This window comes from Pipistrellus hanaki (assembly GCF_964339955.1).
Source record: "Pipistrellus hanaki genome assembly, chromosome: 4".
Taxonomy (NCBI): domain Eukaryota; kingdom Metazoa; phylum Chordata; class Mammalia; order Chiroptera; family Vespertilionidae; genus Pipistrellus; species Pipistrellus hanaki.
This window is the reverse complement of record NC_140506.1, coordinates 48,562,496-48,577,008: the sequence shown is the minus strand read 5'-3', so window position 1 is coordinate 48,577,008 and position 14,513 is coordinate 48,562,496. Positions and strand designations below refer to the sequence as shown.

At 38.5% G+C, this 14,513-nt stretch overlaps 1 long non-coding RNA gene across 3 annotated transcripts in view; it reads right to left on the bottom strand.

Annotated features, from left to right (window-relative positions):
- Positions 1-13,957, bottom strand: part of LOC311621664 — a 164,326-nt gene extending 150,369 nt beyond the window's left edge. For all 3 annotated transcript variants that reach the window (XR_014794858.1, XR_014794859.1, XR_014794860.1), the window contains exon 1: positions 13,845-13,957. This is a non-coding gene — a long non-coding RNA (uncharacterized lncRNA). The remainder of the gene's footprint in view (positions 1-13,844) is intronic.
- Positions 13,958-14,513: the final 556 nt, after the last annotated feature.

Genomic DNA, 14,513 nt, shown 5'->3' with positions numbered 1-14,513 from the left:
GGTAAACTGGGTTTATGGTCTTATTTTATTCTCTCTTCTTTCATAGATGTTTGAATCTTTTATAATAAAAAGCTTCAGTACCTGAAATAATACTAAAGCCATGTTTACTCTAGATAATAATAATTAAAAAAAAATTATCACCATGTTTTGGGCTCAAGCTTTCCCTCCAAGGAAATGTTAAATGTATTTTTCAGTTCGTCAAAATAAAATAAACTGTAAGGCAGGAGATAGCCTACTGAGAGTGGATGGTCCAGGGGGCGGGACCAGCTTCCCCCACAGCACTGTAGGCGTTTGCAGTCTATCCTCAGAGTTATGGGAACCCACTGGCGGATTTTAAACATGAGACTTGATTTCATTTAGCTTTCAAGTATCACTCTGCTGTGGAAGAATGGAGCGCCAAAGCAAGAGTAGGAAAAGCGTGGTTAGAATGAGATTAGAAATCTCTTGCAGCTGTTCAGGAAGGAACTGAAGGTGTCCTGAAACCAGGAGTAGCAGTGAAATATGAGACAAGTAAACATTTTCAAAGTTATTTTAGAAATAGAACTACAATATAGGGTTGGCTAGGGGAGGTAAGGGCAAAAGGAGAGTCAAGAATGATTCCCAGGGTTTGGCTTGCGTAGTTGGACGGATGGTGAGGGTTGGAATGAAGAGTGGGAAAGTAGTGCAATATTGGGAGAACTGGAGATGTTGACTAAAGTTATACAGTATCATTGAGGGCTCCCTAGTTATTGAGACCTACATAGGACATCCTTGAACCTTTGCTCTGTACTTAGGGAGAACTGTTTCCAAGGATTTTTCCCAGAGACTTAGGATCTCATTATCATCCTGTGTTTCTACCTCTTGTGTTCTCACCTCCAGCCTCCACTCACTGCTGTCAGCCCTTCAATCACTGTCTTTTTTGTCCCTTTCATTTTTAAAATATGTGATGGCTTCCTTATTTGGTACATATATTCTTTTTAAAAAAATATATTTTATTGATTTTTTACAGAGAGGAAGGGAGAGAGAGAGAGAGCTAGAAACATCGAAGAGAGAGAAACATCGACCAGCTGCCTCTTGCACACCCTCTACCGGGGATGTGCCCGCAACCAACATACATGCCCTTGACCGGAATCGAACCTGGGACCTTTCAGTCTGCAGACCGATGCTCTACCGCTGAGCCAAACCGGTTTCGGCATATATTCTTAACAAAACTAATGGCACTGTATGCAATGCCACAGGGTTGGCATACTAATTTCAACAAAGCACAATTAATTTAAGGTATGCCTTACAATGCAACACTCCAGAGGGGGTGGGGAGGGGTGGAAACACCCAAAGTAATCAAGACAATAGTATTATAATGAATACTTTTTATAAACAGATTCACAGTATTTGAAATTGTATAGATTTTATATTCCTCAGAGCCTTACTACATTTCCTAAGTGATTGTGTGATTTCACTGGAGTCCCTATCACTGAAGTCACACTGTACAAATAATGTAGGAAAACATCTCTGCTGTCATTCTAAACTTAATTGTTTTCAAATGGGACTAGACATGGTACAAGTTTTTATTTGATGCATTTCTGTACCAGTGACAGTCGTTCTTGTATCAAGGTCTTCATATTACCATGAGCAATTTCTCCCTGATAAGAGCAGTGATTCATGCCAGTTCCCAATGGGGAGCATGCTGTTGTATCTGCTTCATCTGATCTGGTGCAGTAGCATCCAGAGGCCCAGGAAGCAGGACACCCAGCTTCTCATAAGAGGCTTCTGGAGAAAAGAATGTGCTCTTGTTGATAGTTGCCTCTCTCATCCACAGGTTCACAAAACAAATCTACTCACACCTAACTTTCTCTGAATCTTGACTCACTTTGATGAAGATCTGAGGGCTCAGCAATACCATAATCAGGCTTACAATATATCTCAAATCTCCACAAATTATAAATAAAAGCATGCAAAGATTAAGACTAACTATATGTCATCTATCCTGTCTAGACTACATTTTTCTAAAAATATTTGACAAAAAAAATTATTGTGTACCTGTAATAGGACAGAAACTCCAGGTGCTACAGACAATCCCTACCATCAGGCAGCTCAGGGGTCTCAGGGCCCTTGTGTTATCATTCCATCAGCAAGGGGAATCAAACTTACTCAACTTAGCTCTATTTTCCTGTAAACCTTAAAAAGGGGGAGTGGGGGAGGAGTCTCATAAAAGTTCTATCAATAGCCCTAACTATTTCCACAGTTTTTCAAGTCAAGTCTTACGTTAAATGAGATACTACAGTTAAAGTTCCCTGTACAGTGCCTGGTGCAATGTAGGCCCTCAGGAAGTGTTACCATCCTGCCCGTTCCTTTTTTGGTATACATTTAAAGCAAGTCTTACCACCCTTCTAAACTGGGGTTCTGCAAGGGAATTGAGTCCTAAGGCTATGAATTAACTTCTTTCCAGTGCATCCAGGAGGTTACTACCTAAGTACCACCCTTGGGAGATTTGAGAAAACCATTATCAAGTCATGTTCAGTAAGGTTTACTTCTCTCACACCAACCTCAGCTGAAAATTAAGAAATATTGAAGGACAGTATCACTTTCACCTTCTATTTTTTTTTTAAAAAAAAAAAGCAAGGTTAAATTGGGGGAAAGATTTAATTTGGTAAAGGCACAGACCCTAGAACAACAATAAAAAATAAACCAGAAGCCAGAACGTCTCTAGAGAACTAAGGTCTCAAAGAGAAAAGTCAGACCCGCTGAGGGTGAGTGTGCTAAAGAAAACAGAACTGGGCAGAGGCCAGGGCCTAGGAAACTCCAGTTAGACTAAAGTCAAACACAGTGCAGCTGAAACCAAAACAAATGTCCCCATTCAAGGACAGAGACCAGAAAAGCTTAGAAAATATCACGCTTCTCTGTACTCCTCAGGGGGTTCCCAAAACTTTTGAGATAAACTGTTACATGCTCACATATCCTAAAAACAGTGTTTCAATCGCACAAAGGGAATGAGGCATGCCACAAAAAACCCAAGGCTGAGAAGTTACTCAGATGAGAAAGGTTTATGTCAGAAGTTAATTTAAAATTCTAAAAAGTGCTTAAATTCATTTAATCTAATTGCTCGGTGTCTGTTTCCCAGAACAGAAATTACCTAACTCAAGGACATAAAAACTCCTCAGGGCCTGTTTCAAAACTGACAAAAGCACAACAAAAATTAAGTTGTAGGAACGCATTAGTACTCCTTAAATAAACACGTAATTGCTTACCTCCCTACAGCTCAACGGCCGGGACTAGATACGCACTGATTCATAATACACATCTATCATTACTTTAAGCAAATGATGTAAAAATGAGATTTACATTTAATACATTATTGTAAATTGCACCAACTGCTGCTGTTAACACAGCATTGGATGCCAAAAAAGCTTTTAAATGCCTGGAAGGAGGATGTTTTCCAAAACTGTTTGGAAAAGGGAAAAATAATGTAAGAAATTGGAAACAAGAAGAGACAAAAAAACACTTTTTTCCTGTCGCTTAATATTCTGTATAAAGACCATAAAGGGTACTTGAAAAATAAAGAAAACAGGGGTTTAGACTTCTCAATCCAGAGCTCAAGAAAACAGGCTGTTCTTTCTTCCCTTCCTTTGCAATTCACCAGTACAACCAGGAGGTGTGGCTGAGATAAATCACTCCAGCTTTCAAGCACAGCAAGTGGCAACCGGCAAGTACTTTTGCTCATTTTTATATTAACTTACAATTCACTTCTAAACCAACTGCAACAGTAAAACTGATCCCTTAATAATGGTCTTCACAAGAGCAATTAGAGAATTTCACAACTTTACAAAAATCACAATTTGTAGTAATGCACCTAATGATCTCCTCTGGCCACTCTCTACAAATTTTAAATCAGCTTAGGTAAAATTATCTTGGAAGTGATTGCAAATAAAAACGTTTATTATGCCCTCCATAATGTCTAATTTGACATTTGATTATAATGCTATGTTACTTCAACATATTTTAAAGGCCCAGAACATTGAGCTGTTCAAATGCCAATGCCAATGAAGATTTTGATAGCAAACATATTTAGTGCTTTAATATACAAAAAAACATAAATTACTAAGTCTCCAAAACATGGAAGGTTGACTCACCTTTTTCAAGAAATTAGAAACTATGGTTTAAGTTTTGGGTATAATTGGAGCTCAAAACATGACTTCCTAATTTACTAATGTTATGATCTTTACTTCTCTATACTTTACATTTTTCAGCTATAGAAAAAGAAAAACTTTCTCTACGGTGGCAATTAAGAGATTATTTACAAAGTGTAGCATGTAGAGATCAACAAATGATAACTATAATTATTAAGAGGAAATCAAGGATGTTTAGAATGCCATCATTTGAATATTTATAAATAGCTTTTATATACTACCATGGCTTCAGGAAATCTTAAGGTAGAATAAGATATTTAAAATACAAAGTCATCAAATCAAAATGTAAACACACACACACACACAAAAGGAAAAAAAATTAAGTTAACTTTCAAAAAGCAAATTGTCAGCCTCACCTGTGTTGCTAAGTGGTTGAGCGTTGACCCATAAACCAAGAGGTCACTGGATTCGATTTCAGATCAGGGCACAAGCCTGGATTGTGGGCTTGATCCCCAGTAGGGGGCATGCAGGAGGCAGCCAATTGATAATGTTTCTCTCTCTCATCAATATTTCTATCTCTATCCCTCTCCCTTCCTCTGTCTCTAAAAAAATCAATTAAAACATATTTTAAAAAGCAAAATATCAGAAATGATGAGCTTCATCAGTTACAAAAAGTACAATTTCTAAACTAAAACAGAATAATTACTTAGGAAAATTAATCAATAATTAGCTGACAATAAAGCAAAACAAATTTTTTTTTCCCAAGAGCCTTTGAAGAAAATAAATAGAACGAAAAACATCTTCAATAATATCCTTACAAAAGATAAATTTCACAGATGTTCTTGATATTGTAGTGGTTTTTATAAAGTCAGAAATCCCATACTAAGCAAACAAAAGCACTTTTTGAATTTGAGAAATTGATAATAGACTTTGTGCTGGGTTTACAAAGAATTTCCCAAAGGGATCATTCATGCATGAAGCAGAAATTTGCAATAGATAAAGGTCACCTCATCAAACAAGCCTACCACCTTCTATACTTGTCATTGTAGAAGAGGATATGAATATATCCTCTTCATCAATATATCCTCTTCCTTCATCCATAAATAAAGGAAGGAGAAAACAGGCACTTTTTGTGAGATCCTCCCTCCCCACAACTGGTGGGTGGAGTTATGACATTACTGGCATCTGCCACCCAGACATCCCTAAGACATTGAACCACCAATCAGTGTGTGCCAAGTGCTCTGTGGCCCACCCCTTCCTGTTCTGCCCTGGGTTCAACTATTTCCTGTTCCTCCCCTCAAAAGGCTCCCCACCCCTGCACATGTTGCTGTTCTCTTTCTGTCTGGGAGTCAGCCCTGTTGGGTCCCTCCTTTTTCCTCCCCCACCTCCTTTAATTCTGATTTCTTTACCTCCGCAATGAGTCCTGCTCATTACTAGGAAATAAATCTTCCTTTAATATGTCTTGGTCTCCGACTTCAGTTTCCTGTGCCTCAAACCTTACACTTTTTGCCTTAAAATAGGTTGAATGAATGGAGAACATCTCTTTAAGGGGGCAAGAATCCTACCAGAGATCATAACTAAGAACTCTGTAGAAGTTCTCACATCTTCTCTCATGCTTGTTAAATTCTGTTTTCTCTTAGAAAGTAATGTTAAAACCTGAAAATGAAAAGGACAACAAATTAGAGAGAAGAAGTCCTAGGGAATAGACTTTGAAATAGTCCAGGGGGTCAGGTAATTCTTGCAGTCATACAGCTCTCTCTCTCTCTCTCTCTCTCTCTCTCTCTCTCTCTCTCTCTCTCTCTCTCTCTCTCTCTCTCTCTCTCTCTTTCCCTCCCTCCCTCCCTCCCTCTCCACAGCATGTCATAGAAAAAGAATAACAACAATACCTGAATTTTATTGAATACTAACTGGCCACTTCAAGCTAATAATCTTACTTCCAGCTCATAACAACCTTACGAGGAAAGTACTGTTATTATTTTCTTTTTGCCAATAAAGAAACAGAGAGAAAAATGTCCAATCTTTTTTCTGGCACTTTCCACCTGGGTTGCAAATGGCAGGGTCAGTGATTCAAAGGCAGGCAGCTTAACTCCAAAGCTCTTCCACAAAGCCTCACATCAGATAAAAACTTCATTCGCACAACTGATCAAGTAAGATCATCATCTAAGTTAGCTTTAAACTTTAAAGAGCTAACCTTTAAATGCATGCTCTACCACTGAAGGAAATCATTGAGGTCACTATAAATAAATTACAATGATTTATATTTATCCATAAAATATGACATTTATAGAGTTTTAATCACTGGACTAGCAACCCAAAATTTTATTCTTTGAATTTAAAGGCACTTTAGATGTGAAATGTTAAGCAAAAACCTATCATCAACTTTGGAGAATACATTTGATGATTACTTTGCTCTTAAAGGCTGCAAAGTTATCCTAGTTAAATAACAGACTTAAAATAATGTGCACAGAATCAGAGCCTGATTTGGTAAGATGTGGGCAGTTGACATTCACATAAACTATCCCATCTTTGCCCCCATCCTGAGGTTTTGTGCTAAGAATGGGGATAGTCATTTAAAAAAATTAATCAAGGGGGGGAGAAGGATAACTATGTAAGACTAGTCATTAAAGTCAACTGATGTCTTATTTAAACATCAAAGGATGTAGAAAAGAAAGTGATAGGATATAAAATAAAATGAGATTGAGATAATTTTACCTTATCTTCAGTATACATGTTTATGCATTAATGGCTGCCATAATTTTTAGTTCTAAAACAATAATTTGCATGGTTTGTTACCACTCTTTCTAACTTGCTTAATATTTATATGAGCTCAATGCTGAAAGTGTTTATTGTTATCATTATGAAATACAGGTATGGATTACAATCAGTTTGCTCATCAAGCAAGTAATTATGTATGATGCTTCTCCTATGAGGTACCAGGTACTTTCTATGTTATCCTATCTAATAAAAGAGAAACATGCAAATTGACCATACCTTTGCTATGCCCACAAGCCATGCCCACCAGCCAATCAGGAGTGAGTATGAAAATTAACCCAACAAATACGGCAGCAGCCACGGAGCTGGAGCAAACAGGAGGCTTGGGTTGCCCCCAGTAATGGAGGAAGCCAAATTTCCTGCCTGCCCTAGCCAGCCCTGGCCTCTGCTCAAGGCTAAAAAGTTTCAATTATAGAAAATAAATAAATCCCAGATACCAGGGCCTCCACTTGGGTTGTCGGGGGCATGGCCGGCTTGCAAACCACCACAGGCCCCTCGCCCCAAGGGAACCCACACCCTGATCAAGGACACCCAACCAGGTGGCCCCCACCCATTCACTAGGCCTCTATAATAAAAGACTAATATGCAGTTTGACCATTACTCCAATACACAAGATGGTTGCCCCCATTTGGTCAAAGATCCTGCCACCATGTGGACACAAGATGGCCACCAGGAGAGGGAAGTTGGGAGGGACTAGGCCTGCAAGGAGGGCAGTTGGGGACGATCAAACCTGCAGAGGAGGGCAGTTAGGGGGACCAGGCTGGCAGAGGAGGGAAGTTGGGGGTGACTAGGCCTGCAGGGAAGGGCAGTTGGGAGGAACCCAGGCCTGCAGGGGAGAGCAGTTAGGGGTGCCCAGGCCTGTAGGGGAAGGCAGTTAGGGTGACTAGGCCTGCAGGGGAGGGCAGTTAGGGGTGACCAGACCTGCAGAGGAGGGAAGTTGGGGGCAAACGGGATGGCAGGGGAGCAGTTAGGGGCAATCAGGCTGGCAGGAGAGTGGTTTGGGGTTGATCAGGCTGTCAGGCAGAAGCGGTTAAGGACAATCAGGAAGGCAGACAGGTGAGCAATTGGGAGCCAGCAATCCTGGATTGTGAGGTGAATGTCTGACCTGGATCGGGCCTACGGGCAGTCAGACATCCTTTGAGGGATCCCAGATTGGAGAGGGTGCAGACTGGGTTGAGGGACAACCTCTCTCCCCACACCCCACTCCCATGCAGGAATATGAAACAAAGTCAGGTCTCTGTACTTAAGGGGTTTGCACAATTAGGTGAAAAGAATTTAAAAGTTCTAATGAATTAGTTAAATCTGACCTAACCATATAGTTGGGTATATGTTTGAAGATATTGAAAATTAGAGGGCATTAAAAAACACACACACACACACACACACACACACACAAAGATCTTTAAAAATTAAACATCTTTAAATATTTGGGATTAGATTATTTATTTAGAGAAAAAAAACAAAAGATTAAAGTTCAATTTCACTGCCTTAATAAAAGTTTTTGGATGTTTTATTAGCTCTATCTTTACCAAAAAAAATTAAGAAATGGGGAAAGTTTGATCTGAGCAAACAAACAATCTCAATGATCAGGATGATTAAATTTGGATGAGAAAACTTAATACTTTTCCAGATTTAAAATTCTAAAAAATCAATCAAACAAACAAATATTGCCTATCTGGCAGCACCAACTGGAAACATTGTTTATGGAAGAAAGAAGAGGCAACTGAATAGACCCTAAAGCCTCAGAACACTGAGAAGAAAATAAAAAGACTATGAAACAGGCCAAGTGGAGGAAAAATTTTAAGCAGAAAATTATCAGAAAAGACAGGCCTTTTTGTGTCTAATATGTTTGCAAGCCTTAAGTAAGATTTTCAATTATAAGTATTCACAAAATCATCTCTCAAGTCTCCTCACTGTGAAGTTGGACAATACGTACATTAGTCTAACAATTCAGAAGTTATTTTCAATATGTTGACTTTTCTATTAAAACGATTTTGTACTCTGTGGAATCCCCAGTGAGAAGCCAGCCTTGGAAAAAAACAACCATTTTACTAATCCACCAAGTAAACAATTCTCAAGCAGATAGGCCAGAGGTGATTTTTCCACCATGCTGAACTTCAATTTGGAAAATAGCTTCTTAAAATAAAACTCTAAAACTCATGACAACAATGTAAAGATGTCAGAAACTTAATTTATGTCCCCCCATCATTATTTTAATATAAATAAGCCTCTAGGAAGGAAATTATTTTTATTTCAAGTTAATAATGTACTTATTAAGCCCATCACATTGTTAGTAAAAACAAATCAAGCCCTGATCTAAAGATCAGAGCAAAAAATGATGAACAATCTCCTAACCTATAGGCTTCCATGCCTCTGATTTCATAGAGAGCTGGTGTAAACAGGCAAAAATAATGGATATGAGTGTTTCTCATAAATTTGTTCAAATTCAAGGAGATATTTTTATAAGCCTAATATGTGTGTCCTAAGAATTTCCCACGAAAATGGAACATATCAAAGAGATAACATTTCTATAAGTCAAAAAACTAAATCACTCTTACACTTAGAACCAATATGGTGGCATAGGTAAACTCGGTACTTGAATCCTCCCACAACCACATCAGAATTACAACTAAAATACAAAATAACCATCATTCAGAACTGCCTGAATTCTGGCTGAATAGAAGTCCTACAATTAGAGAAGTAAAGAAGAAAGCACATTGAGACTGGTAAAAGAGGCAGAGGCATGGAACAGGCTGGTCAGACATTCACGTGTGCCGTTTTTCAGTCAGGAGGGAAGAGCAATCCCCCCCCCACCATGTGAGGCACAAGGGGTCCCAGACCCACACCAGACCCCCAGCCCAGGGTTCTAGAGCTGAGGAGGGGGGGGGGGAAGAAAGTCCTTATAACTTCAGGCTATAAAAATCAGTGGGAATGTGGCTGAGTGACACTGAGGCTACTGGAGACCAAGACAGTTCCTCTTAAAGGGCACATGAAGTCTGAGAGTTAACTCCACTCCACTCCCTTTAACTAGGTTCCTCACTTGTTTTCTCACATACATGGGTGCAGCAGAACCACCACAGGCCCCAGGATTTTTACTTGAATAGCAGGTCTAATACAAGAGGACCTGCCCCTATTTAGGATTTATCTAACTTAAATATTACCAGTGTTATTTTTGTTATTTGTTGTTGTTTAAAAAAATAAAAAAGATTAAAAATGCTCTTGAGGTTTATGAATTCACAATCCAAAAAACAAATTCTTAGTTTCAGAGTTAAGTTATAAAGAAAAAATGAAAGTATCTCAGCATTTCAAAATGGCTGAAATTCAGAAAAGTTCTCATCCTCTTATAAAGAAGTGTAACTTAAGCAATATTATCCCAAGTTTGCAGCAAAATCTTTTCTCTACTTCTAATAAGAACATAAGCTAGTGTTTGAAGCTAAAAACAGTAGTTTCTCAAAACTCATATTTTTGTCTTTGTAATTTTTTCTAACAAATTTGAAACTGTCCAATGAGATTCTAAAAGTACTTCATTATTCAACAGTATCCTATAATCATAGAAATTCTATTCAATCATTGAAATAGCTTAATAATTAGAAATTATGATTAATACTATTTAAAGCCCTGCCAACATAAAGGACATGATTTTGGAGTGGGAAAAGAAAATTAGAATGCTTAATTGCAAAAGTAAGAAAAGAAATATTCAAACTGAAAGAATAGACTAAATTTAGATTAGAATTACATTTGTCTTTTGGTCACAGTGCCATTTGGTATAATCGGCATATGTTGGGTAGGGGAAAATGTAAAGAGGATGTGAGGGCACAGACCAGGTTGAAGGACAATGCTCCCTGCAGTGCATGAATTTAGTGCACCTGGCCTCTAGTAAATAAATAAACAGAACATTGGTGAATCTCATGAAATCAGCAAGGAACCTAGAGAACCAGATTTGGGAACAGGATAGGAACAAGGCCAGGTACTACCTGACCATCAGACCAAAATTCCAGGAATGCATATGTTTCAACTATTACTTCTAAATTTGCACCACTTAAAATTCAAATGACCAGGAGAATTGAATTTTACAAATTTGAGTCACAGGCCCATCCTTAGCCCATACCCAGCAGTAGAGAGCTTCTCTAGTGAGAATCCAAGTTAGTCTGATTTACCACCGCCACCTTCTAAACCCCCAGGACTACATAAGATGGGAGAGAGATAACACCACAGAAGGAAATCAGGATGCTATTAGGAAAAAAGAATGAATGCCAAGAAGCCTAGTCTAAAAAGCAATTTATGTCTAGTTGATAAATGCAGAATTATAAACAAAAGATATTGACCCATACTTTTCAGCAAAGAGGTATTGGTATATTCGATTATCACTTTACCTCACTCTAGATATAAATATACTAATCTTGGTACTTATCAGACTACATTGGAGACTAGTTTAGTTTGCTGTCAAGTGGTCACACTTACAAAGTTTTTCTTAAAAGGCCCTGAATGTCTAAATAAATCATTTTGAAAAACATTGAATTTTCTCTTTAAGCCTACATGATACATAACACATATATATACCTGTCCTCAGAAGAATCAAAGGAAGTATACTTGAATCAGTATAGTATTTAAATTCAAATTATTTGAATAACCTTATGAATTTCTGACCATAAAGAACCAAATAAAAGTCCAAATATATCATCTTAAATCATTCTTTTCACTCTCTCTAGATAGTTCCTGTCCTTTGAACAGGAAATTGACATGGGAAAACATGATAAAGAGCCACTCATTCTCTTATCATGCTTTCCCATGTCTATTTCCTATTTTTTTAAAAAATGATCTTGAGAGAGTGAAAAGAATGATTTAAAATGATATAGTCTAAGTATATAAACCTTACAGATAATTTCTCCAGGGCACAAGCTGGCAATACAAGCTTTTAGAGCTTCTAAAGGAACCACTGCTGCTCCAATCTAGTCAATTTTGCCACATGAAAATGCAGATTCAGAGACACCAGATTTTCCAACTTTCCAAAAGAAACTGAGATTCTAGATTTTAATGTGAAACCTGAAAATTTTAAATGCTGGAAAATTTGGTTTGGGTTTTTATTTATTTGTTTGTTAGTATTAAGTTAAAAACTTTTGGTGGTGGTGGATTTTGGCTTTTGTTTCTTGTGTTTTTTCAAATTTTTTAACACTATAGATCAACTAAACACCTAAATGTGGCCTCTCTTCTCCATTCCAGATTACTCTGCAACAGAGATGACCAGCTGTCTGGCTTTCTTTTTCCTTGTTTCCAATCATAACATTATAACCCTATCTTTCCCTCTGGCAATGAGATGAGGTCTATGACTAAGACATGTAATTCCCTGAGAATTCCCTTCATACTCTAAATGCAACTAAAATGACCTATGCTTTTAGAACAACTTCCAAAGGGCATTATCCAGTAAAGAAATGGAAGTGCCCTGTGTTAGGTTTAGTGGAGCAATTGAGTTGATACCCTTCCCCAGAGAACTGGCTTTTCAGGTCATTTCACTATGGACATTTCTTTTGCTGAAGACCACTTTTCACTTGCTGTGACCATATTCCATTCTCTCCCCTCCAGGTATGCATAAAGAAGTCTAGGTCGGGGGGGGGAATGCCAAAAGCTGCTGACTCCTCTCTCTGGGTGCTGGAGCTATCCTGGCTCAGCCACCTGGTGTGCAGGTGCCCAAATAAACTTGTAATCCCACCACTCCGGCCTCGTGCCCTTCGGCCACCTAACACCTTGGCTGCTGCTCCCTGCATAATGTCCAGAAACAGAAGTTTCGGAACTGCTTACTGTGAGAGAGCCATGTTGCCTGGGGCACTTGCTGAGGGATGCAGGAACTCAACTAAAAGAGGAACTCTGAGCGTAAGAAAAAAAATTTGCTGAAAGAGGACCTAGGGTGGGGGTTGGGAGAAGCCACAATAGAAAGGCCCTTCAGAATTCCTCAGCCCTAGCTTTATTCCTCAGCCCATCAACCTAGTTCTTTTAGATGTATGCATTGGCTTCTTCAAGTTAAAATAGCACCATGAACTTCGGGCTCTTGAAAGACACAATAGACATCTTAACATAAAAAACAACAACACTGAAACCTGTAAAGAATTTTTGTGAGTTTGTTTGAGACAAACTGTCAACATATGCAGGGAAGCAGAACCTCAACGAATTGAGATAATGCTCCCTCCGGAGAATGCCTGGCTACATCTGTGTTTATACATTGCCATCCAAGGAAGGGACATAGGGGGGTTATATGATAGCCATTGGTGATAGATTAGAGAGGGGGGAGAAAGCAAAGCAGGGATTGGGGGGGGGGGGAGTAAAATGATGGACACATACTTAGGTGGGTGCAGGAACAATTAACATGATAATGAAGCATCTGTCCTGGCACCCACCACATTTGGTTGTGCCCCAGGGGGCCCAGAAAAAGGGAAGTTACAAATTACCCAGACACTTTAAGGATATGTTATCATAGATGCAAAAAGACAGATAGGCTCAGTTAAGGTAAAGGTTGACCTTGTCAGTGAAGATACCAGTCCAGGACGTAACTGCCCACCATAACTGCTTTTAGTTAAAGTTTCATTTCAGACCATCCCTTGTGGATACTTTAGGTCTCTGAGTTTGCAGGACCGCCTTGCAGGCCTCCCCTGAGCTTGTCAGGTTAGCATGTGGCCCCTTTCATCCAAAGACAAAAATATATATATGCATTAATTTCCAAAAGAAATTACTTGAGAAGAAATTTTTATAGAATGTGCTCAGCGAATTGGTTACTCAGTGGAGATCTATGTAAATATTTTTAAAGGTATTTATAAGTGACCTAATCCAGACAACTAGGCTTCCTTTTGCATTTTCCCCTCAGAACAGTGGGAGCTTTATTCACAAGCTCCAAGTGAAAGAAACATATTTTTCCATCCCATGTTTAAAGACCTGTAGAACCATTTCCTTTTTACAATGCAAACTTGGCACATGACTTACCCACGTACTTCAGGTGGGGGGCAAACCACAATCATGCGAGGGAACAATAGGGCACTGCCTTTCATCCTCTCAAAATATTCACAAATATTAACCAATTAATTGGTGGTTGAAGTCAGCCTATAAAAAAAAAGAAAGAAAAAGAAAAAAACTGGAGATATTTAAAGGCTTTCCCTACAAAGGGATTCAGTGTCTGAGTCTGAATTAGAACTTGGACCTTCCTAACATTAGCAGTTCAGAGATTCAACTCATGTAAACATTTGAAAGGTCAGCTGTTCATCAAATACTTTTCCAACTACAGCAAATGTATCCTTATTAAGTTTCTTTTGCAAAAGTTCCAAGGTGCTGAACACTCATCCATTGCCACCAATAATTAACAATCCAAAACAGCCTAAATAGAGAATTTTTTGTTGGCATTTTGAAACTTCAGACTATCTTAGGAACAGAGCATGCGGGAGTGGTTCTGGGCAAAAAGTAGGCTAGGAAAAAAGACATCAAGCTGAATTTTTTTCCCCAAGATTGGTCCTTCCCTGTTTCAAACAGGTTTGCACCAATTAAAAGAAAAAAGAAGAGTGCTTTTCTTCCTCCAAAAAGAACTTTGTGCTTCCTAGAAATGAGAAGAAAAGTAAAAATCAAGCAAAATAATATCACTTGGACTAATATTTAGAAGAT